Source organism: Callithrix jacchus, chromosome 10 (genome assembly GCF_049354715.1).
Source record: "Callithrix jacchus isolate 240 chromosome 10, calJac240_pri, whole genome shotgun sequence".
NCBI classification, from domain to species: Eukaryota; Metazoa; Chordata; class Mammalia; order Primates; family Cebidae; genus Callithrix; species Callithrix jacchus.
Window position 1 is genome coordinate 34,543,159 of NC_133511.1, and position 24,102 is coordinate 34,567,260.

At 49.6% G+C, this 24,102-nt stretch overlaps 1 long non-coding RNA gene across 2 annotated transcripts in view; it reads left to right on the plus strand.

Annotated features, from left to right (window-relative positions):
* The window catches only part of LOC118145744 (uncharacterized), a 52,616-nt gene that overhangs the window by 19,763 nt on the left and 8,751 nt on the right, over positions 1-24,102 (plus strand). The window contains exons 2-3 of one of the 2 annotated variants that reach the window (XR_004731121.3): positions 10,472-10,594; positions 15,711-16,130. This is a non-coding gene — a long non-coding RNA (uncharacterized LOC118145744). The remainder of the gene's footprint in view (positions 1-10,471; positions 10,595-15,710; positions 16,131-24,102) is intronic. The other variant, XR_008475056.2, reaches the window with a different exon arrangement.

Sequence of the window (24,102 nt, forward strand, 5' to 3'; positions counted from 1 at the left end):
AGTTCCCCTTCACCTCTGCCATGAGTGGAAGCAGCCTGAGGCCCTCTCCAAATGTCTGATTTTCCAGCCAGCAGAATCCTAAGTCAAGTAAGCCTATTCTATTTTCAAATTACCCAGTCTCAGGTATCCTTTTGTAGCAACACAAAGTGGACTAGGACAGACCCCAATGGGAAAGTGCACAAAAGATTATATATATATACACAATATGAAATTCCAAGGACTAAGAAACAGTAAAAATGTTAATTTTTTCCAGAAACAAATGTGTTAAAAACGAGAAAATATTTGTACATACCATATTAGCAAAGATGTAAAAGAAGTACTTTGAATTTGTTTCCAGGTTTTGAGGGCTACTAGGAGTCTTCTCAAATGGTAACTGCTGATGGGAGAATAAATCACTGCCTTAACTAAAACAGTATGAATACACATGTTGAAGCCTTTATGTAAGTTCAAACAATCTGATTAAATAATTCTCCTTTCTTTTTGAGATTCAGGCACAAGAATGTTTATCACAGTGTTATTTATGATGGCAATATGTTGGCAAAATCCAAAAGTTCATGCCTCTTTTAAGTAATTTATTCAACGAGTTCCAAGACCCGTTATGTTCTGAACACTGAACTAGATGTTGGGGCCACGCTGGTGAATAGAATGTATGTGGTTCCTGCTCTTCGTGGAATTCATAGTTTCATGAACAATACAAGAAAAAAATGAATTAACAAACAAGAATGCCCAACAACTATGGTTGAAGAATGGTATTATTGTTCAATACGTTTCATTATGGTATATCCTTATAACAAAATGTTGTGGAAACATTAAAAGTGTTTCCATCCATCCATCTCTCCCTTCCTCCATCCAGCAAACATTTATTGAATATGTAATATACACCAAGAACTAGGGAAGGCTTAGAGGATACAATAGTCAAAACAAACACAACCCTCACAAGGAAATTATGATCCTGTTGCTAAGGACTGTGATGGAAGTGACAGATTTAATCAAAGATTAAACTCCTAGCTCTGTGGTCATGGTCCCAGGTGTCCTAAAGTTTGGCCCTCCTTGACCTTGTCCTATGCTGGAGTACGCTCTCCTTTTCACAGGTCACTCCTTATGACCTCCCCTCCTTCACATAGACTTTCCCGATCACCCCAATTCAAACAGCCATTCTCCAAATTGTCTGGCATTTACCATCAGAAACACTCATTTGACGTTTATCACATTTTGTCCTTTATGGTCAGTTACTTGTTACTGTGTTTGCAATGTCCCTCCCAATGCCATTATAATACTGTCCTCTCTCTGTAGATCACTCTCTGTCCCCTTTCCAGATGTCCAACTCCTACTGAACACTCCCAGGTGCAATTCAGTAGTCATGCCCTTCCCTGGGCACCCACAATGGCTTTTTGTGACTCATAATTTGTGTTGATAAACCAGAATTTATTCCCTATAAGGTTAGAAAATATATCTGCCTTGTCATATCATCTCTGGAGGTGTCTAGCTCAGTGCTGTGGTCAAATAGGTGATGCCATCACGTGTGGAGTCAATGGGTGAATGAGTGGGAGTGAGCTGAGGGCCTTTTGAGGATGGTTTTAATGAGTTATAGATTATAGGTTGGCTGTGATATACTTTTTTTTCCATATTGCATACTGAGTACTACGCACATAGCAGGTGCCTAATAAATATAAATTGCTTTACTAATTATGATATATGTAAAGATAACTTTATTATTAACCTTATTGTTCAATACTGCCATCCCTGCAAGGAATCTGTCATGAAGAAGCAGGGGCTTGGTCCATTTCTCTCTCACCCTTAGGGAGGAGAACTTCCTTCTGGGGCCACGTCTGTCCATAGAAGACACTTGTCTGCATCTGGGGGCAGGGTCCCTGACACGTGTGCCTTCTGTCCCCAGGCGGGTGCCTTCATGACATGCCTCGAAGGAGGTGTGATTCCCACCCAGGGCAGCTGCAGGTGGCAGGGCTAGATGCCTGGGTCTTCCTGCAGTCTCTGAACTTGGATGGCACATGTTCCTCTGGCCTGTGTAGACATATTGGAACAGCAGTCAAATACCTGAATAGTCCTAGAGGGTGGAGAGTCCATTACTAACTGGGAATCTGACCTACCTGCTAAGACAGGGTCTAAGCTCAGTGTCTGGTATCAACCTAGATGGTTTCTGGCGACTCTTGAGCAAGAAGCAGCGGCCCCTCCTTCCCTCCTCCTTCAGAGAGGTGCTGTCTGTGCCCCACAGTACCTCCTCCAAGCATCTCGGCAAGGAGAAAAAAAAAAGGCACAACAAAACAAAACCCAAATATCCAGCTCAGAAGAGCTGTGCTGTCCAACTGGCTGTACATATCCGGACAATTTCCGTCCCTTGTTTTCCCCCCGGGAAAGCTGTTCTTTTGATCCCAGCAGCTCTGAGAGCAGCAGGGCACTGAGATAACTTTTTATAAAACTTGCTGGGGCATCACAGCCACAGAGAGGCCCCGCCTCTAAGACAGCGGTTCTGCTGAGAGAACGTCTCCCAGGTTTTCTCTTCCATCCTATGGTGCATGGGGCTTAGCTCTTGTGCCTGGTCAGAGGCAGTGGATGAGGTAGGCACAGGTGCCCAGGGTTCCTAGGGTGGTCCCATTTCCCAGCCCATTCTGCTCCTGGGAAGGGTTTGGGTCATACCATTGTGATGTAAAAAAACTCTGTTGGTACATTGGGGGCCAGCAGAAAGCGGCTCAGGGTGAAGGGATGAGGAGATGGAGTGGGAGACGGCAGTGCCTACGTGATGGGACAGAGCAGCGGAGGCGGGGCCGGAGGAGCTGCTGCTAGTTTCCCAGGGAAGCATCTGCAATGGGGCAGTGGAGCGAGAACTGGAATATACAATACAATTGCATCTGGGATATACAACCCATCCATTTCCTTCTTCTATCAAATCCACCGTCCTGGAGAGTGAAGCTGAAAAGCTGATGACAAAAAGTCCATCTGGAGTCAGGCAAGATTCTGGGTGCCCAAATGGAGCACAGATCCCTTCTTTCCCAGGGTGCCAGGCTGGCTCCTCAGCCAGGCTAATGGTGTAGAAAGCTGGCTTTGTTGGCCCTCACTGGGACCTGGCTGTCCCTGAATGGGCAGAGTTCAGAAGCCTCTGCCGTGGTCTGGGACAGTGCTGACTCTTCTGCACCCCTTTGGCTGCATCCTCTATTCCTGGGCCATGTCCCTCCTCCAAAGCCTTCACCCACACACAGATCTGGGCTAGAACACAGGTTTGCCCCATATGTCTTGGCAGCTCACCAAACCTTTCTGAGCTTTTTGTCCTTACCTATTTAGTGAGAGTGGTGTGTGAAAGTCCAGCAGGTAATTTGAGTGATGCCTTAGCCATCTCTGTCCCCTATGTTTCATTCTGCCCGTAGGGGTGCATAGCGTCAGGACCACCAACTCCTCCCAGAGCACTGAGGTTCCCGGTGCCCAGTTAGTGGGTTCCGGGGAAGACAAGTGGCATCTGGAGTGGCATTCCCGTTTCACACTTTCAGGACCCCCTCTGTGGTTCTGAGAGGAAACAGCTCTGCTCTTAGTGATCCCAACTGCACTGAGCCCTGGGTTGTGAGGCAAATGGAGTGCAGAGGCCCTGGGGGAGGACATGTCCCCCACCACAGTCACTCCCCATCACAGCAGTCAGGGGACTTCCCAGGATGCACTGGGCCAAGGGGCCAGATTCTGAAGTCCACAGGGTTAGTCTCCACGCCAGCCAGGTGATGACAGCCTCTTCACCTCACCCAGACAAAAAAGCCTTGATCTAATCTCACTCTGGACTTTCCCCAAGGCTTTTGCTGCTCTTCGCTGTAGCCCCAAAACCACATTAGTGAGCGCCAAGCTCCTTTATGAATGGTCTGTGACCTCGGAGGTCTGCTCACTGATGGAACTGTCTATTTGGGGGATTGTGGGTGGAGGGGGCATCTCAGAGGCTTCTGGAAAATTACTGATGGGATTGTGTCTGTGTCCTATCTCAACGCTCCAAACAGCAGATAAGACAGCTTGTACTCACAGGCCAAGGACACGTGGAAAGACTCCATTTTCTAGATGGGTTGTAACAGCCATGACCTCTGTCCTCTGGGTCCTCACAGCCTGGATGAATGGAAGATCTGACTCAGTGGTGCAGCGAGGAAACCTTCAAGGCCTTGGTGATCATCCTTGGACTTCACCTCACATGGGTTTCAGGCAGGGAGGTCCTCCCACGCCCACAGTAGGCCCAGCCCAGCCTTCCCTGGGGTTTGCCTCCAGGCTTGATTCTCACTGCCCTAAGTGGTAAGGAGCTCCGTGATGGTGGATGAGAAAGAAACAGATAAAACATGCCTCACAGGCAGAGCTCCCACAGATTTCAAAAGACCAGAGTCACAGGGGCCTGTGGGTGCCTGCACAGCTGCCCAGAGGGAGGGTGACACCAGCCACGGGCTATTGTCTTTGTAGGCCAGGGTCCTGCAGTGCTGGCCACAGTGCTGGGTGGGAGGGGGTGGCTCTGTCCATGTGGGAAAGGCCCAGGGTGGCTGCAGCTTGCAGTGGATGGCAATTCTCAGTTTGCCTGTTACTCCCTGACAGATCTCCCTCTGGCCCCTTTTCCTTTCTGTCTTCATTGGGGTTGGGAGCGAGGGGTAGGGTGGTGCGGGCAGCCCTAAAGACCTCTTCTTACCACCTTTGTCTTTTCCATGGAGATTCCCATGCAGTACTTGTCCCTGCCCCTGAAATTTCAGACTTCTTTCCACGGCATGCAGCCTCATGCCCTGAGACTGCTGAGTGAGCAAGGTGAGCCCTACCCCCAAGCTAAGCAAGAATTCTGGCTCTGCCATCACTCCTAGGTTCCAGGCTGAACTCTTCCTCCAACTCAACATATTCAAAATGAAACCCAGCAGTGTCTTTAGCTCACTCTCTTCCCCTGTTTCCCTTTACCAGCTGGGGTGCCTCCAGTCTCCAGTTGCTGGTACTTCCTCTCACCCCTGCCAGGGCCCTGGCCACCCTGACCCAAGCTGTGGTCACACCTCCGGGCCTGGCAATAATCTTGCTTGGACTCCTTCAGGACTGCAACCAGATTAATCGCCCCAGGGCTCTGCTTTGATAATATCACTTTTATAGGCACATAAAAAGAAGCATTTAGGCAGTCAGTCATGCTAAATCTTAACCACCTTTACAGATTTTTTAGTGCAGCACATCAAAATTGTCACCAGCCCCGAAGGTCCCACGTTTATAGTGTCCATGATAGCACCTCCTATGCCAGAGGCAGTAGTGCTTGGATGTGGTGCAGAGCTCTCAGAGCTTCGGGAGCTGTCCTTGCCAGGCCTGGTCTCACGGCTAGGCCCACTTCTCCTGGTTCCACACAGAGCCTGCGGTTGCCTCCTGCTCCTCCCACTCAAGAGGTGTGAGTGAGCAGTCTCTCTGGGCACTAGCAGCACTCCTCTGCGAGGTGACAGATCACAGCTTTAAAGATGGTGGGCTACTGGGCATTACCTTTTCAGTCGCTGGGTGGGAGGGGCCTGGGAGTGCTTGGCAAGGGTGGCATGGGCAAGCTGGTCAGGCTTCAGTGGCAGCTATGAGCCAACCAGCATGGGAGCAGTTGTGCCAAGCAGAGATTATACTAGAGGGAAACAGGAAGCGGGACTCACAGTTTTGATTAATGGGGGTTGCCTTACGGGTGGCTGTGTTCTGTGAAAGCCCCATTGATGTTGCAGTGACGTATAGTAATAATTAAAAAGACAACACTTGTAAAGACATAGAGAAAGTGAGAATAAAAACAATTTGGTGAGCTTTGCGGAACTGAACTCCCTCAGTTCAAAACCCAGCTTCAACACTTACTGGCTGTATGACCTTTAACAGTCACTTCACCTATCTGGGCCTCTATGTTCTCATCTGTAAAATGGGTATAAAATGGTTTCTAGTATATGGGATTATTCACCTGGATAAGCAACTCAGGACCGAAAACGTGCTTAGACAATGCTTGGCATAGGGGGAGGGTTCCAGGGTGATTCGTGCCTGGGGCTCTGGGCTGAAGGAGGCAGGTGTGGTGTGGCATGCTGGTGCTGGAGTGGTCACACTAGCTTGGAACACAGCGTGGCCTTCTGGTGTGTCTTGCTTAGACTTGCCTCCTGCACTTGCCGGCTGTATCTGCTGATCTGTCTGCTGGTTGTCTCCCTGACAGCCTCCTGCAAGACTCACCTGTGCACACATCACACCTCCCTGTACCCGCAGGAGAGCCTTGCGAAGTCCTGATCATCTGGTGAGCTAGACCTCATCTCTATGTCCCCAGGAAGGCTTCCCTGCCTGCCTTAGTGTGCTGTCAGCTCGGCATCCTCTGGTCCCCCAGGGCTGACCCATTGGGCCGCATACTTGGTGTTCTCTGTGTGGCTCCTGTGGTTGTGTATATACTCACGTGCATAAGACGTGTTTGCCCAACTAGTTTGTAATTTCTGAGTTCACGGACTTGATTTAAATTTCTTCTTGAGCCTGCACTGCTCCTGGAATGCTGTCTAGTTGTATTTCACTCCTGTGGCTGCTGCTAGCTGCCCGGTTGGCAGTTGGGACTGGGGGGATGCTCATCCACTTGGGGCACTGACAGAAAGCCTGACACCAGCCCTGCCTTTGTTCTCCCGAGTTCCCTGAAGGCAACCCACTCATGCTGGGAGGTGTCGAGTCTAGCAGGGCTCTTGCACCTCTCGCCCTCCTGAATCAAGGAGGAAGAGCTTGCTTGCTCATCCATACAGAGAGAAAAACGAATGATCAGTTACCTTGGGAGGAGACCACAGCCCAGCCCACATGGCTGCCCGGGGGTGAGGCACCCACTGCAGAAGATGTGGGCCCCTCTAGGTGTGGACTTGGCCCCTGGCCAGTGCCATCTGTGGCCTCCTTAAAAATGAAGAGGCGTGGAGAAGTGGCTCGCTCTGCTGTGCATGACAACCTCAGCCCACACAGGCTGCTGGCATTTCTGTGCTATTAAATAATTAAACTGGTACTACATGGAGTAAAACACGCATGGGTCTGGTAAAAGGCCTCAATTAATTGCTTTCATGTTAGCTGTGCACTGTGTCTCGGGGAGGAGATAAGAGGTGAGAACATGGGTTTTGAAGCTAAGCTGAGAGACACCCTTGTACAAAGTGACAAGAACCCTTCTTCCCATGCAGTTTGGTCTGTTCAGTGATGCAGTGCAGAGGTGGCGGCCACCACGATTTTCGGCTCCGGTCTTTGGGGCAGTAGGGCAGGGGGCATGTGGCCCAACTCCTTGTTGATGGGTGGTGTGTGACTGGCTGCCTTGGATGGGCCAGCCCAGGCTGTGACAGGTGGTGGTAACATTGGGCTGCTTTTCTGCTGCTGCTCTTGGAAAACGCTCTGAGTCATCACATGCCCACCTTCTACACCTTCCAGAGGCGGCCTCTGCTGACTGCATGTGACTGTCAGGGCTGGGGATATTCATGGTGCCTGCAATGTCACCTAATGCGTGCAGTGACCAGGGGGTGTCGTCTCATGGTAGCTTGCACTGTGTGAATTGGTGCTCACCCGCCATGCTGCCCTCATGTGGCAAATGTCCACCTCCCCACGGGACATCCTATCCTTGAGGGCAGAGACTGCTAGATCCCTATGCTTCCTGCCCCCGCTCAGGGCCCGGGGCTCCTGCTGCCCGCCAGGCTGGCTCGTGGACTGTGCTGAGCTCCTGCAGGCGGGGATGCAGTGGCCCTGAGGGTAGGTGCTGAACAATGATTTCAAATGATGGGCATTCTCAGATGTGCCTGAGCACCCCTTTGGTTTTAGGGATTATTGTGGGTAGTGGGGTTACAGTTAGACCAAGACAGACCAAAGCTTTCTCATGGAGCTTTGATTTTGGTGAGAGGATATGTACAATAAACAAAAAAGGGAGAGACACGGGATCCTGGGTGGAGATCAGCAAAGAACAAGGGAACCGGAGGTTAGAAAAAACCAGGGCAATGGGCTTGGTGAGGGGGAGCTGCGATTTCTTTTTAATTTTTAATTTTTCTGGGTACATAGTAGGTATAGATATTTACGGGGTGTATGTGGTATTTTGATATAGGCATCCAATGGGTAATAATCACATCAGGGTAAGGGGGGGTGTCCATCCCCCCAGGTGCTTTTCCTTTGTTACAGAGAGCTGCAGTTTTAAGAAGGGCAGTCAGAGGAGCTCTGACTGAGGTGCGACCTTTAGGCCAAGACTGGGTGGAGGAAGGGATGACTACAGGCTCACGTGAGAGGAGGCCTTCTGCACAGGCTCGGGAATCCAAGCCACTGCGGCTGGAACTAAGCTTGTGCGGCAGAGGGGCAAATGTTAAGATAAAGAGGTAACCGCAGCCAGATCATGCGGGACTTGTCAGGGTGTTAGCTTTTCTTGGATTTGAAACCACTGGGTGATTTGAAGCCTCCGGAACTGTGTCTTTGTGGGCAGAATAGTGGCCCCTGGACCCTGAGAATGTGCACCCACGTGATTAAGTCATGAATCTTGAGATGGAAGATTCTCCTGGATTATGGGGTGAGCCCAATCTAAATACAAGCGTTCTTATAAGAGGAAGGTGGGAGGGTGAGAATCGGAGAGAAAGGTGTGAGGATGGAGGCAGAGGGCAGAGGACAGCGAGAGACCTGATGACGCTATGCTGCTTTGAAGATAGAGAAAGGCCATCAGCTGAGGAATGTGGGTGCCTCTAGGGGCTGGAAGGGGCAAGGACATGATTCTCCCTGAGGGCCTCCAGAAGGGAGGCTAGCCCTGCCCACCCATTTTGACTTCTGACCTCCTGAACTGTAAAATCTGTGTTGGTTTTGACATCAAGTTTGTGGTAATTTGCTGCAGCAGCAATAGACCATTAATACAGGTGTCAGGAATGTTTCATAGCTCCCAGGTAATCTCTGAGTCATCTGGGTGTGAGATTCCACTGGGCAGAACAGAGCCAGGGAGGGGGAAGCCAGGACTCCACTCAGCACTTGGAGGTGGGTGATGGGGAGAGTGAGGCTGCTAGGTGAGCTGCCTGTGGAAATGAGTCCATTGAGTTCCAGCGACTGACCTTGGACCAGGAGTCCACCTGGGGTGAAGCACCTGTCACCTCTCTATGTAAGCAGACTGCATCATGCAGGCGATGGCCCCACCCAGGACACAGCACTTCTCTTTCAGATTTTGCCCAGGTCAGTCATTTGAGATCTTTGAATTTCCTGGACTGGCCCTGGATGACAATAGAGAAGGTGACCAGAAGCCAGGCAGGGGTTAGCGGCTGGAGGTTAGGCACAGGGTGGATGAATCTCTAATGGAGTACTCAGTGTTGTTTAGAGAGCTTTTCCTCTCGGGAGGTTGAGGCGAGGCATGTGGTTCCTCAGGTGTTTTCTACATTCCGGACATTACCATCCTTCTAAGGGCTCAGAGGAGGATCAAAGAGAAGAGCCAGGGGCTGGAATGTTTGGGACCACTGGTCACATTCAAAGAACTGGATGTTCAACTGAAGTTGCTTCTCCATTCTTCTTCCACACGGCCTGCACTCACCTGCTCAGTAGTGGCAACTCTACCTCTGATGGCTTCTTTAAAGTGGACTGTATGCTGTCTTCCACCAACCAACCCTGAGTTCATCCTCATAGGTTTTCCAATGTCCCCTCCTTCCAGAAGCCCTCCAAACCTGATCAAGTGAAGATCAACAGCCTCCCTGGTCTCATTGTGGGGAATTCTGATGGGCATGTGTTCATAACTCTCCAGACTCAGTGTGCTTTTTCCAATGTGGTTTTGATATTAAAAGTGCCTTTACAAAGTTACTTTGGCCCATGATGGACTAACTACCTATGACCTGCTGATTTCATTTTTTTCAAATAAATGACCTTTAACAATGTATTTGACAGAGCCATTGGTTTCAGTATGTTCCTAGAAGACCATCCATCCATCATTCATTTATTCATCTACTCATTCATCTATTCATCCATCCATCACTCCATTTATCTATCTATCCAACCATTTATCTATCTTTCCATGCATCCACTTATCCATCCATCCATCCATCCATCCATCCATCCATCCATCCATTCACTTATCCATCCATCCCTCCCTCCATCCGTCTTTCCATCCATCCACCCATCTTTCCATCCATCCACTCATCCATCCATCTACTCATCCATCCATTACTCCATTTATCTATCTATCCAAATATTTATCTATCCATCCATCTATCCATCCACTTATCCATCCATCCCTCCCTCCCTCCCTCCATCTATCTTTCCATCCATCCATCCTTCCTTCTAATATTTACTGAGCCCCCACTACATGCCAGGATGTGTTCTTAACACCAGGATCACAGCCTTGAACAATGAAGGTATACAGATATAGTTTCTGTTCTCAAGGGGATAACATTCTAGTGATTTTGATCCAATGATATGAACCAGATTTTAAGTTAAATATTTTGGATGTTGACTACCTCAGAAACTGAAAATGTCAAGTCTACAAGGAACCTTAAAAATTATCTACTAATACCCTCTAATTTTACAGGTAAGGAGTCTGAGGCCAGAAGAGAAACGTGGGTGGACAGTGGCCCAAACAAGATGGAGCCCAAGTCTCTGACCGGAATGTTTCCTATTGCCTGTGGCAGGTTCCCCACCCTGTGACTTCTGGGTTTGTACTTGGCATTTGTGGGTGGATGCTTTACAAGGCTGATGTGTACCCACTGGGGTCACAGTTGGAAAAGGGAATACAGAGATGTTTCAGGTGAATGAAATCCAGGTAAAAGGGAGCACTTCTAAAATGGAAATCATGTATAGGGAGGGACATGGGAATGTCTCAGGGCAGTGACTCCAAAACCCTGGGAGGATTGTCCCAAGGGGCTAGAGCACGTAGGTACTTGTAACTGCAACATTCACGTGGATTGGATTTGAACCCCCAGTCCAGGCGCCCGGGCAAAATCAACAAACTCTGCATGCTTCTATCCCTACCCAGGCTATTGGCTTACCCAGCCTGTGACTGTACCTTGGGGTTGTGCCCCTGCAGGCCCCTCGCTTTGCCCACTGTTCTGCTCCCACCTGGGGGGCTGCTGCTCACCCACAAGCTCTCCTGGGAAGGCTGTTGAATCGTGGCTGCCCTCGCTCCCCACATGCACACCATCTTTTATTCATCTCTCTCTGATTCCATTCCACAGATCTCTGCAAGCTTGTTGCTCTTGTCATGCCATGGCATGCACAGAAATTAATATTCGGGTGTCGCACCAGAGCAAAGTGGAGGGGACTTGGGATTCTGTGTGGGATGTGGTCAAAATACTCATGACATTTTTGACAGTTACAGGTTGATGAAAAATTCTAAAGTACATAGTTTAAAAAAGATACGAAAAATAAATTTGTATGTGAGTTCTAGAAATCCATAAAATTATTTAAATGAGAAAATTGAGGGCTTTCCTGAATATAACTTTTTCATGTATCAGTTTTGATGCTTAAAAAATGCCCACAATGTAATTTATGCCTCAGATTTAGAGATCATTTGTTCAAATTCCTGCTAGGCACCATTGACTAGAAACTTCGTTCACACAAGTAGATGATAAAGGTTTTGAAACCATTTTGTTTTACAACAATTCAAAAATTTATGACAGTTGAATTTATTTTTAAGGTCTCAAAGAGTTCTTCCTTTTCTTTTGCTGACAAAAGTAATGTTGAAATTTCTCGTAATGGATTTCTTATTGGACTTTTTTATACAAAGTATTTGGAAATAATGAATGCATGTGCACTGTTAGAGCAGTTAGTGGGCTCCCTGACACCAGCTCAGGCACCACTGAAGGGCACATGATGGACACAGTGGGCAGATAGAGCCAGGGTGGGGCTAGGGAGACTAGGGTCTCTGCGTACAGCTACACCTGCAAGAAGCCGCATCAGCCCCACTTACAGGCTGGGCCCTTGGGTGTGGGCACAGACTCCCCTTATGTTGATCAGGGGCGGGCTGCTGGAGAGGTATGGTGGCAGCACCCCTTGGCCGCACATCTTGTGCTGGTGCTCTTGCTGTGCCACAGTGTGCTGAACCACCCTAGATGCCACCACGGGCCCACTAGAACTGCAGTCACTGACCATGTTCTCTCTGTCTTCAGGGCTGGTGGCTGACAGTGCCCTGGCCCCCTGACCTGCCCCAGATTCCAGCTGGGAAACTCTCCTTGGCATATTGCTCACAGGTGTCTCCACAGCCTTCCCAGGTCACTGAACCCTCCAGCACTTCTCCCACCTGCTACATCTTTGAGCAGATGACATTTTTCTCCTAGTCATCTGCAAAAGTTGAGATTATTCAGTATAACCTTCACTTTCTTCTTTTATCTCTCAAATTCTCTATTCCTCACTTCCCTTCCCTCCCTTTCTTTCCTTCCATTTTCATTTGCAGGTATTTGTGCACCACCCTGTATTTGGTGGTGGGTGTGGGTGGTGTGGATGAAGAACAGGACAGAACTCTTCCACTGGGGACTGCTGAGCCTGGCGTGGGAGGCAGCTGGGACTCAACAGACTCCCTTATGTAGGTCCTCTGTCTCCAGCATCTCCCACACATCACTCTGCCTCATCGCCCCTCCAACACACTCCCCAGGTCCCTGTCGTCTATACAACCTCTGTTGCCCCCTTTTATTACCTTGCTGCTGCTCCCTCTAATTCATTGCCTGGGTTTCTGGTGCTCACTGTGGTCCCCCTTGCCCACTCAGCCTTCAGCTTTACACCATGTGGATCCTGCATTTTCCACACAACAGAAGTTGCCTTCTCAAAGGTCAGCAGAGACAGAAATGCCAAGTCTGCTGCATGTCATCCACCCTCCTCCCCCTCAGCGTCTCTGTGTGATGGCACCCTGATGGCGGCCTTTATTCTTGCTGCCTTCCTCCCTGTCTCAGGAATGCTACCTTCTTCTGGCTTCTGCCTGCCTTGCTGGGGTTTCTTTTCATCAGTGTGGGAGAAGTAGGCCCCAAGAAGCAAAGGTCACTGTGGTAGGAGCGCAGGCCTGGGCTAAGGGAAAAGGCAGGTGCCAAGCCTTCCACATGCCAGGATTGCAGGACTTCTGTGAGTCACTGTCAATCTTTGGGTTCCCCTTTGGTTTTCACCTCTCACCATCACTGGTAATAAGCAGCCTCAGGCAGCAGAAATGTGCTTCAAATTTGTTTAAGATGCAGTAGGGAACAGGTGAGGGGCCAGATTCTGTTTTCCAGATCAGTCATTTGGATCAAATTTGAGTCTCCAGAGGCAGCTCACAGCATGGGCTGTCCCTAGAGTCTCCAAAGCTGGGAAGCCACACTCCTCCGTCTGGCACTCCGAGGCCCTCTTGGAAGAGGCCTTGTCTGCACCAGAGCAGTGCTCCCTCTCCCGCCTGATGAAGGAGGCCAAGCAGAGCCTCTCTCTTCTGCCTTTTGCTCCCTCTCTGACATGCCCCCTATTCCAATGGCTTGAACCTTCACTTCCCTCAGCTGGAATCCAAATCTGGAACACTCTAAGTCCTTGTCTTACCTAGGATTTTCCCAAAAAGGGCTCAAGAGAAGGGCTTGGCAACTATCTGCTTATTTTGACAATGACACTAAGCAATTGGAGTGAGGGCCTGGTCCAGTGGCCGGGCAAGGAGAGCTTCTCCAAAAGGACGTCGCTGAGCTAGCCATTCTTGGGGCCCCTGTGTCCCTGTGTAGGGGTGCATGAGAATGTCCCCTAAAGAATAGGGGAGGGAAGTCCAGAAATGCTGCATGGGCATTAATATGCTTCCTGAGTGATTAGAGGGTGTATTAGTGCGTTTTCATGCTGCTGATAAAGACATACCTGAGACTGAGCAATTTACAAAAGAAAGGCATTTATTGATTTACAGTTCCACGTGGCTGGAGAGGCCTCACAATCATGGCAGAAGGTGAAAGGCACTTCTTACACGGTGGCAGCAAGAGACAGAATGAGATCCAGGCTAAAAAGGTTTCACCTTATCAAACCATCAGATTTCATGAGACTTATTCACTATCATGAGAGCAGTATGGGGAAACCTCCCCCATGATCCAGTTATCTCCCACTGGGTCCCTTCACAACACGTGGAAATTATGGGAGTACAATTCAATATGAGATTTAGGTGGGAAAACAGGGTGAAGGCTCAGGAGCCTCAGGACCCCAGATCCAGGGTTAGGACTTTGATGCCCTGTGAAGAGAAGGGGGACTGGAGACTCATCATGATAAAAAATTTTTTTTCCCTTTTTGAGACATAGTTTCGTTCTTGTTGCCCAGGCTGGAGAGCAGTGGCCTGTTCTGGGCTCATTGCAACCTCTGCCTTTCAGGTTCAAGCAATTCTCCTGCCTCAGCCTCCTGAGCATCTGGGATTACAGGCACCAGCCACCACACCTGGCTAATTTTTTTTGTTTTTTTTGTATTTTTAGTAGAGACAGGGTTTCACCATGTTGGCCAGGTTGGGCTTGAACTCCTGACTTCAGGTGATCAGCCCACCTTCGGCCTCCCAAAGTGCTGGGATTACAGGCATGAGCCTTGGCACCTGGCCTCATGCCAGTAAAAATTTGAGTGACATGATTAGATGAGCTCCCAGGCTGCTGAGTTCCTGGGCTGCTGAACATGTGCAGGTGCTGGAGAGGGACACCCAGAGAGGGTGTGGCCATCTGCTTCCCCCCACCCTCCCCACACACACTTTGTGCACCTCTGCATCTGGCTGTTCTTCTGTAGCCTTTGTAATTGTGAACCAGTATTTGGCCTGTATAATCAACTGGCAAACATAAGTAAAATGTGTCTGTGAGCCGTCCTAGCAAATGATCAAACCCATCGGGGGGGTTGTGGGGTCCCTGCTTTATAGTGGGTTTGTCAGACACACAGGCCCCAGCCTGGCACTTGCAAGTGGCATCTGAAGTGGGGCAAACCCCATGTGAGTTAGCCAGAAACCTGTGGGATCTGACGCTATCTCTGGGTGACAGTGTCTGGACTGAATTATTGGACACCCAGCTGGTGCCCGCTGCAGAACTGCTTGGCATGTGGGGAAAACCCCAGACACATCTGATCACAGAGGCATTCTGTGTTGAGTGTGAGTTTGTTTTTCCCTTTCCACAAAGTGACTTGCTCAAGATCCCATTTCAGAAGCCCAATCCTGTCCTTTATTCTGGAACTCACTGGGTCAGGTAGGGCCAGCAGTTGGGAGAGAAAGGGCTAGGGGTGGTGGTGGGTGGGGGGTGCGTGCCAAGGATCAGCAGGACCCTCAGTGGGAGGACACTCAGCTACACATTCAGCAAGCTGGGTTCAGAGAGACAAGAGCGTCTGCACTTGCGGAAGGTGGAAAGGTGGGCTGAGCCTTTGTCAGGCATCAGTGGGTAAAGCTGTGGCACCAGCAGCCGTGCTTTGAGTCTGCACAAAGGTGAAGGTGGAGGAAAGGGTGGCATCCCAGCACTGGGCAGGCTGCCTGGGGCTCCAGAAGAGGTCCAGATGGGATCAGAGACAATGCTGCCAAACAGAGGGCTTGAGAGGGCGTTCAGTAAATATCAAAGAAACACTCCATGTTGTCTTCTTGGTGAGGAGGAACCGGAGCTGGCACCAATACCATAGCGTCTTTACAGTCACTGCATGTCACCCTGCAGGAGAAAGTATGTATTTCCCATTACAGAATGTGGCCTCAGGCTTTCTCCAGGGACCCTTTTAATATCTCCCAAAGGTCCTGAGTTCAACAGCCCCTCTAGTTATTATGATCCATAGACCCCTCGGCTCTAGACTCTACTGGATACTGAGTAAGGGGGAAAATACTCAGAATTTTTTTTTTTTTTCAGATGGGGTCTTGCTCTGTCACCCAGGCTGGAGTGCAGTGGCTCCATCTCGGCTCACTGCAACCTCCGCCTCCCAGGTTCAAGAGATTCTCCTGCATCAGCCTCCTGAGTAGCTAGGATTAGAGGTGCCCACCACCACACCCAGCTAATTTTCGTATGTTTAGTAGAGATGGGCTTCCGCCATGTTGGCCAGGCTGCTTTTGAACTCTTGACCTCAGGTGATTCGCCCACCTTCACCTCCCAAAGTGCTGGAATCACAGGCAGGAGCCACCATGCCCAGCCTAATATGCAGAATTTTAAAGTAAAACTGCCATTTGTAAAGACTGTATTTGAAGAAGGGAGAAGCATCCTCTCCAGTCAGACTCTGAGGACCAACACACACCAGCTTCTGAACACATGAGGATTCCAGGCCTTTGCTCATAGGTAAGCTCAGCCTGAGACCCCTGCAAGCATTCCCTGCAGTCAGCTGTCGAGAGGGGCCTTGTGACACTGGCACTGGAGAGGAGGTGCCCTGTGATACTCAGCAGGTGAGAGGGAGCCACATTGTCATTAGCACATTTTTAAAGGGCCACTTGAAAGGCTTTCTGAAAGATGTAATATTTGTCTAGTAACATCTCTGAGGTCAATAAGGGTTTCACAGTGTTTATCTGGGGAACAAAGCATTCATACCCTTTTTGTTAGGAGACGTTCTTTGTCTCCTACTGACACGAAGCACTGCCTCATTCAGGGTGGTGTGTGTGCCAATTTCCTCATCAAAGGATGCCTACGCCTAGAACGGGAGAAGCAGACGCAGTCCCAGGTTCTCTGCGTGTGATGCTGACGCAGTTGCTTCGGCCAGGTGTGCTGGATGTGCCCTTGCTCCCCTCCACGGGGCCTTAGCGTGGAGGCCCTGGCGCAGCCCTCGCACAGGTAGAAACGCTGGCTACCTCAGACTCCACCCTCTGCTGCGAGACCCTCCTGCCTCAGGTTCCCCCATCCCTTTTGGGTAGGATTGTCAGAACTCTTCCCGGGAAAGTGCTTGGAGCACTGTGGTCCCTGTCCTGTCCTGCCTGTCCTCACACAGGTGGCGCGGTGGCTTAGGCAGATCGGATTGGGCCACTTGCTGGCTTCATCCCCTGGCTTGTGTACACCACAAGGAAGCTGCTTTGCTCCTCTGCTCCTTCTCATTGGATGGGCATGGTGGCAGCACACCCTCAATGTGTTTGTTGCGTGGGTTAAATGTGGTAATGTGTGTGGGGCTTTAGACCAGTGACCGCCACATGGCAAGACCTCAATAATCACTTGTTATAAATGTGTTTCATTAATTTGGAATACTCATTTCCTTCCCCAATTTTACTACCTTTGCAGTAACAATGTGCCACCACTCTTCACAGTGGCTTTATCTAAGTGTTGGCCATGAAGAGTGCCCATTGCTGGTGCTTGAGTAAACATCAGAGGCTCTAGTGCCAAAACCTGCAGAATGGGTGTCAGTGGCCTAGAAAACCATCCAGGGGACAATAAAGGTGGATTTTCTAGGTCCTAGCAATCAGATAGCTGTGGGCGATAGTGAGTTAGGTGTGCTCAGCAATATTCCCAAAGCAAGAGTCAAAAGTAGGCTAGCTCTACATAATTGCAAAACCCACGTAAGTGCTCCCAGTGGCTTTTAGTTCTTACATTGCTTCTTCTAAAGCACTGCATCAGCCAGACTTGTGATGCAGAGACACATTGAGTGGAAAGACCTGAACGTCCCCAGCTCTGAATCCGAAAGTGGTGCAGCAGACTTTGATCTGAATGCGAACTTTTAAGAATATCTCAACTTAATTTACAGATTTTTTTTCCTTTTACCTATGTAAAAGAGTAAATGTAAGAAACCGCATTACCCAATAAGCCCAAACAACTATTTAAATAAGTATAAAATAAAAATTATTTTATAAATAGACATAATCACGCCTCATGTCCTAGTAAAATTGGCAATTTCTTTTTAAATAAATAATATGCAAAACAATATAATGCATTTGTAAGTGACTTACAGAAAGAATTCGGGCTGATAAGCCAATATTTCTTTGTGACAGTTTTTTAGCGTCAGCTTGGCTGGGCTATGGTGCATAGTCATTTGGTTAAATGTTGCAGTTGGAGGTATTTCATAGATGTGATTAACATTCACAATCAGTGGACTGTGAAGAAATAAAACAGATTACCTTCCATCATGTGGGGTGGGGGGACCTCATCCAGTCAGTTCAAGGCCTTAGGAACAGAACTTAGGGTTTCTTGAAGGAGGAGGGATTCAACTCTTACCTGAATTTCTAGCCTACTGGCTTGCTCTATGGATCTCAGACTTATAAGCCCCTACAATTGCTTGAGCCAATTCCTTAAAATAGTTATGTTTCTCTAGAAACCCCTAATATAATCTTTTAAAATATGTTGGTTAGAATTGAGCAATGTGACCCATCTAAAACAAAGTTACATTTAGAGATAACTTGCTTTTCTTAATGCAGACTATTGTTTGCACCAGCTTTCTGGGTGGCTGGTTGTCACCTACCTAGTGACTCTCACTGTAAACTCGGCATTTCCCCGTGCTCTTGTGATTGGCTTCTGCAGACACATGTGCAGGATCTTATATCCATCCCAAGTAATTTCCTTTCACAGAATTTGGTCGATGACTTCGGCCATCATTCACTACTCAGGAGGACTTCCTCTAATGCCACCTTCCTGTTGGTGGCAACGGTGGTACCTGGAAGGACCCAGGTCTGTGCCCCTGAAGGTTCAGGTGAGGTGGTGCCACTGATGTCCTCACTGCCAGGTGTGGAGCAGTCATCTCAGGTCCTTGCAGTGTAGCCCAGGGTCTCTGGAGTTAGTGGCTGTGGGCTTGGGCAGCACATGAGCCATTGCAAATGAGCGGTATTAATAGTTCTCCCAGCACAATCTGTCATCCCTCAACAATGCATTTCTGGCAGTTAATTAGGAGCCACACAGTGGAATAATGGACACCGTGTTTAGAATTACAATCTATCGCTAAACAACAGCTCAGACAGCCCATTGCTGCCCATGACCCTGGATGTCTTGAGTGTCTGCTCCCAGTGCCTATTGAACCCTCTTTAGCAAGTAACCTGCAACGAGTCTGGATGGCTTAATCACTTCTGAGGCTGGGATGCTACCAGAGCAGAGGCAGGAGCTAAAGGAGGCGGGAAGCGGACTCAGCACCTGGAGAAGGGAAACTGCTGGTGCTTACGGTGGCAGGAAACAGGTGTCTTTCCCTCTCCAACAGCAAGGGTCCTGCCATGCTCTTGTTTGGGGGCACAACAGCTTCCCTGTGTTTACTCACACAATGGCATACCCTCAGGGCCTCTCTGGACACTGAGGTGGTTCCTGGGAGACTCCAAGATTAGAACCCAGCTCCACAGCATTGGATTCTCCTGGCTCCTATCGCTGTGGGAAATTCAGCTTCCTCATCTATAAGAGGGGCATAAATTGCTGTCTATTTCTTTGATTGCTAGAAGGGGTAAATAATGTAATCATGTAAAGTCCTTGAATAATTGCATAAAGTCTTACACAGAGTAAGTTATCAGTATTTGTTCTGTGTGTGTGTGTGTGTGTGTGTGTGTGTGTATGAGAGAGAGAGAGAGAGAGAGAGAGAGAGAGAGAGAGAGAAAGCGAGAGAGAGAGAGAAAGCGAGAGAGAGAGGGAGACAGAGAGACAGAGAGATGGGGGGGAGAGAGAGAGGGAGTTCACTTTTGTGGTCACTCACTTTTATCTGCAGTTTCCCCACCACAGGCGGGAGCTGCATATGTGGGGCACAGGGCACCTTCCTTTCATGCCTCGGGGTTGGGTGGGACATCTTTCCAGCTCCCACTCTACTTGACCGAGCTCTTTGCTGGTCTAAGGACAGTACGTCTCTAAATCAGTTTAAGAATAGGCGAGAGAAAACCAGGGTTTATTTTATTCTAACCGTTCAGGCTTGGGAGCGGGATTGCAGGGAGGGCTGTGCATGCTGATAAATGCTTATAACCTGGCCGGGAAGAAAAGTCTTGGTGTAGAGATGCTGGTTTCAGTGGTGTAAATACTCTCACTATGGCTGACGTTGAGATCCTGGAGTTGGGATGGGCATGAGCGGCTCTTTTGAGTGGGTGTGACTCTGCTCCTGACACGCCTGGCGAGGGTGGATGCAGAATAAGTGGGGTCTGGGTTTCTTGGCCGGCTGAGTATCCCCTGTGAGCTTCCTCCCACCCCACTCCATGCTGTCAGGCCACCTGGGGGCCAAGGATGGCTCCTCCTGCAGTGGCTGCCTAAGGCCCCTGCACGGGTCTGCTTGCGGGACCCATGCTGCGTCCAGGGAGTCTCAGAGCCTGCCTGGCTTACCCTGAGCAAGATCCCCTGCTGTATGGCATTTTACCCACCTTTGTAACTGCATTCCGCACCCTCCCACCCTCTTCCAGCCTGCAGCCTGGTGTGGTGTAGGCGTTTTGTGAATGCCTGTTCAGTGCAAACGTTATCAATCACGAGGCACACGTGGGCACAGGCAAGGAGAATTAAAGGCCCTTGGAAGCTTCCCTTTGCCTGAGTCGTGGAGCAGACTGAGGGCCTTTGTCTATCAGCATTTGTGGGGTTCTCACTCAGTGGCTGTGCTTGTTACTCTCCGTGTCTAACAGCAATGTGCAACTCAGCACCTCTCTGCTCACAGGCACACTGAATGTAGAGTGTTTCTGCCAGACTCACCGCACACCCTGTCTGTGGAGGGATGTATTCATGGGCCCTTCCCTGTTCGCCAGACCAGGGCCTGACCCAGAGAAGCCTGCCGAGCGGACAGGGCTCTGTTCCCGGCTCTTGGCTCTGCCAGGCAGGAGGAAGACACACTTGAATGATTCACAGTTGCAATGCCTTGCTATGACTTTATGAATAAATTGGGTGCTTTGCAGAGATCACTGTATCTCCGATGCAAATCCCCACCAGACAATAAATATAGATTCCTGTGTCGTAATCACAGAGGCATCTTGATCTGCCTGCGGTGATTAAAGTGTAACCAAACTGCCATTTAATTTCATTCCAGGCCATTTCAAATTGTGTTGTGTTAAGCTATCCTGATGCAGAAATTCTCCCTGCAGCTCCGGCCCTGTGAGACTCCGTGCTGAAGCCCGTGGCTTCTGCTGAGGAATAAGCTTAGATTTGGTGCGTGGGTTGTATGTGAATGTCCACAAACCTCCTTCTCCTGTCGTTGGCTTTCTCCATAGAGGCCATTTTTGGTCTACAGTTTGGAAGGCTTCTCCGTCCTCCTATCTGTGGATGAGGAAGCTTAAACAGCAGTTCAGAGAAGTCCTTCCCTCACCAGGTCCGCTAAGTGCCTGCTCAAGAACTGTTTTCAGGAAAGTCCCATGGCGTTGGCCCCCATGAACAGGGCTCTTTCTGGGGCAGCCGCGGGTCTGCAGCACCAGGGATCTTATCCATGCCAGAGGGAGAAAGGCAGATGCCTCTGGGCAGCAGGAAACTTTAGGCTTGAGCTAGGATGCAGAAAGAAAGCAGGGGAAGAGGCTAAGGGAGCTGTTGGTGAGGTTGAGGCCGTGACTTCTTCTAGCAAATTGGTGGGGCTGACCTGTGAGTGCTGCTGTAGCTACGTGGCAGTCAAGCAGACTAATCTGATTTCCTGGCAGTGATGCATCCAAGATCACAAGGCCCCAGCTGCCCGGCGGCTCTCTGGCCAGCACTGTGCTGGGGATGTTGGGAAGGGGGCCCCAATTAACTTGTGTCTACAGGTTGACTCAACACAACTGTGAGGCCCCAGGAACATCTTTCCACCCTGTTGGCACTGGGAGGAGAAGGAAATGTGGCTGCAGTCCAGGAGGTGGGAGAGTGCAATGGACTGGGAGGTGGCAGGGGGCTGGGGTGCTCTGGGCTGTTACAAGCTTCTGTTTGTTCATTCAGAAGAAAGAGGTTGCTTTTGATTATGTAAGGTTTTTACCTACCTGTGATCCCACTGTTTTCAGCATGGGCCCAGAGGCTCCAAGATAGGGAGCAAGGAAAGAGGGTGTTTAATAAACAGGGAAGCACATCTGTTGAAGTTGTTGTGTGTTTTAGAGGAGAAACTGTTGCTGCTGCTGCTGTGTGTGTGTGTGTGAGCATGCACACAACTAAGTGTGAGCTCTCTAATGGAAAGTGCAGACAGAAGAGCTTGGCTGTCTGGGTCCAGGATGCTAGGAGGTTCCCATTCTGGAGTTGCCACCTGCAGTCCAGGACTGAAGGGAGGTCTTGGGGGAACTCTGGGCATCTTATTCATGCAACTGCAGTGCCTCCCCTCTTCCTGAATGCCTTCTTTCAGGGCTCACCAGTAAGGTGTGGGAGCTCACTTATAGCAAGACCAGGCTACATGGGAGGGCTGGGGAATGGCCCTGGACCTTGGACCACCAGGATTCAATGACAGGGAGGCCCAGGCTGTGGAGCCTCAGCGTGGCAGGGATAGCAGGTCCAAGGCTGGCTTCCTACCAGCTGGGCACTCCTGAGCGATTGTATCTTCTAGCCTCTCTGCATAGCACCAGCTCAGGGAAGGGCACACAGAGCTGCTCAGCATGTGCTGGTTGAGTGGACAGAGATCCAAATGGCAGGTCAGGTATATGACACGTTGGAACCTAGACGCATGTTCCTCCCTATTTTGGTGAACAGCCTTGTCGTGTACCTGGTCACTGAGGGCGTCCTTTTCCCCCTCTCCCTCCACACCGAGTAGATTTCCGATGCCTACTGATTTGATACCCTGAATGTTCCACAAATCCCTCACTGCTCCCATCCCTAGCACTGTCACTCTGGCTCCAGCCACAACCATTCCTTGCCTGTTTGTCATAGCAGCCTTCTAACAGATGTCTGCCGTCCTCCCACCCCTTCTCTGTGCTGCATTTTCGACACCTTTAAGTTTATGAATCTGCTCTTGTCATCCATCCCTCTAGCTCCCTTCATGGCTTCACACTGTCCACAGGAAAAAGCCCAGGGCAAACCTCTAGGCTTTTCATGACCTGATCTCCAACATCAATCCCCCTTCCCACCGCCTAGGCCTCCAGCCAAGTTAAACTCCTTGCAGTTTCTGGAAGTGCTGCCCTCTCTTTGCTGCATGGACATTTGCGTCTCTTGTTCCCTCCACCTATCATTCCTCCAACCTCTTGCCTTGGCTAACTCCTCGCCTTTCAAGCCTCCCTTAGCCATCGGCTTCCCCTGACAACTGTGCTGGTGTCCCTTCTGGGTGCTCCTGAAGACTCTGTGCGGCTCCCAGCCCTTCCACATACTTTGTGAACACCCCGCCTGCTCACCGCCTCTTCCACTAGCCTGTGTGCGTCCTGAGGGCAAGAACCACATTGGTTCTGCCAGAGGCGTTTGAACCAGAGCAATTCCATCTTGAGTAGGACCTTGGTAAAATAAGGGGGAGACCTGCTGGGCTGCATTCCCGTAGGTTAGGCATTCTAAGTCACAGGATGACATTGGAAGTTGGCACAAGACACAGGTCACAAAGCCTTTGCTGGTAAGACACGTTGTAGTAAAGAAGCTGACTAAAACCCACCAAAACCAGGATGATGGTGAGAGTGATCTCTGGTCGTCCTCACTGCTACACTCCTGCCAGCACCATGACAGCTTACAAATGCCATGGTAATCTCAGGATATTAGCCTACGTGGTCTAACAAGGGGGAGAACACTCAGTTCTGGGAATTGCTCACCCTTTTCAGAGAACTCATGAATAATCAACCCCTTGTTTAGCATATAATCAAGAAATAACCATAATAATGGGCAAAACTAGCAGTCCTTGGGGCTGTTCTCTCTATGGAGTAGCCATTCTTTATTACTTTACTTTTTAAATAAACTTGCTTTCACTTGACTCTATGGACTCACCCGGATTTCTTTCTTGCATGAGATCCAAGAACCCTCTCTTGGGGGCTGGATTGGGACTTCTTTCTGGCAACAGTTCTGGTGCCTCACGCAGTGCCAGAGCAGGCGCTCAAATGCTGCACTGTATTTTCTTGCTTCTAAGGAAATTCCATACTGTAAGGCATCTCATCTACCTGCATTTTTTTTTTTTTGAGACAGAGTCTTGTTCCATCGCCAGTCACCAGGCTGGAGTGCAGTGGTGCAATTTCGGCTCACTGCAACCTCCGCCTCCCAGGTTCAAGCAATTCTCCTGCCTCAGCTGCCTGAGTAGCTGGGACTACAAGTGTGTGCCACCACGCCCAGCTAATTTTTGTATTTTTAGTACAGCCGGGGTTTCACCATGTTGGCCAGAATGGTCTTCATCTCTTGACCTAGTGATCTGCTCACCTTGGCCTCCCAAAGTGCTGGGATTACAGGTGTGAGCCACCACATCCAACCACCTACCTGGATTTTAGGAGGAAACACAGGTGCCCCATTCAATGTATGCCAAATTATTTTTTAATGGTAAAATCCTGCAAATATA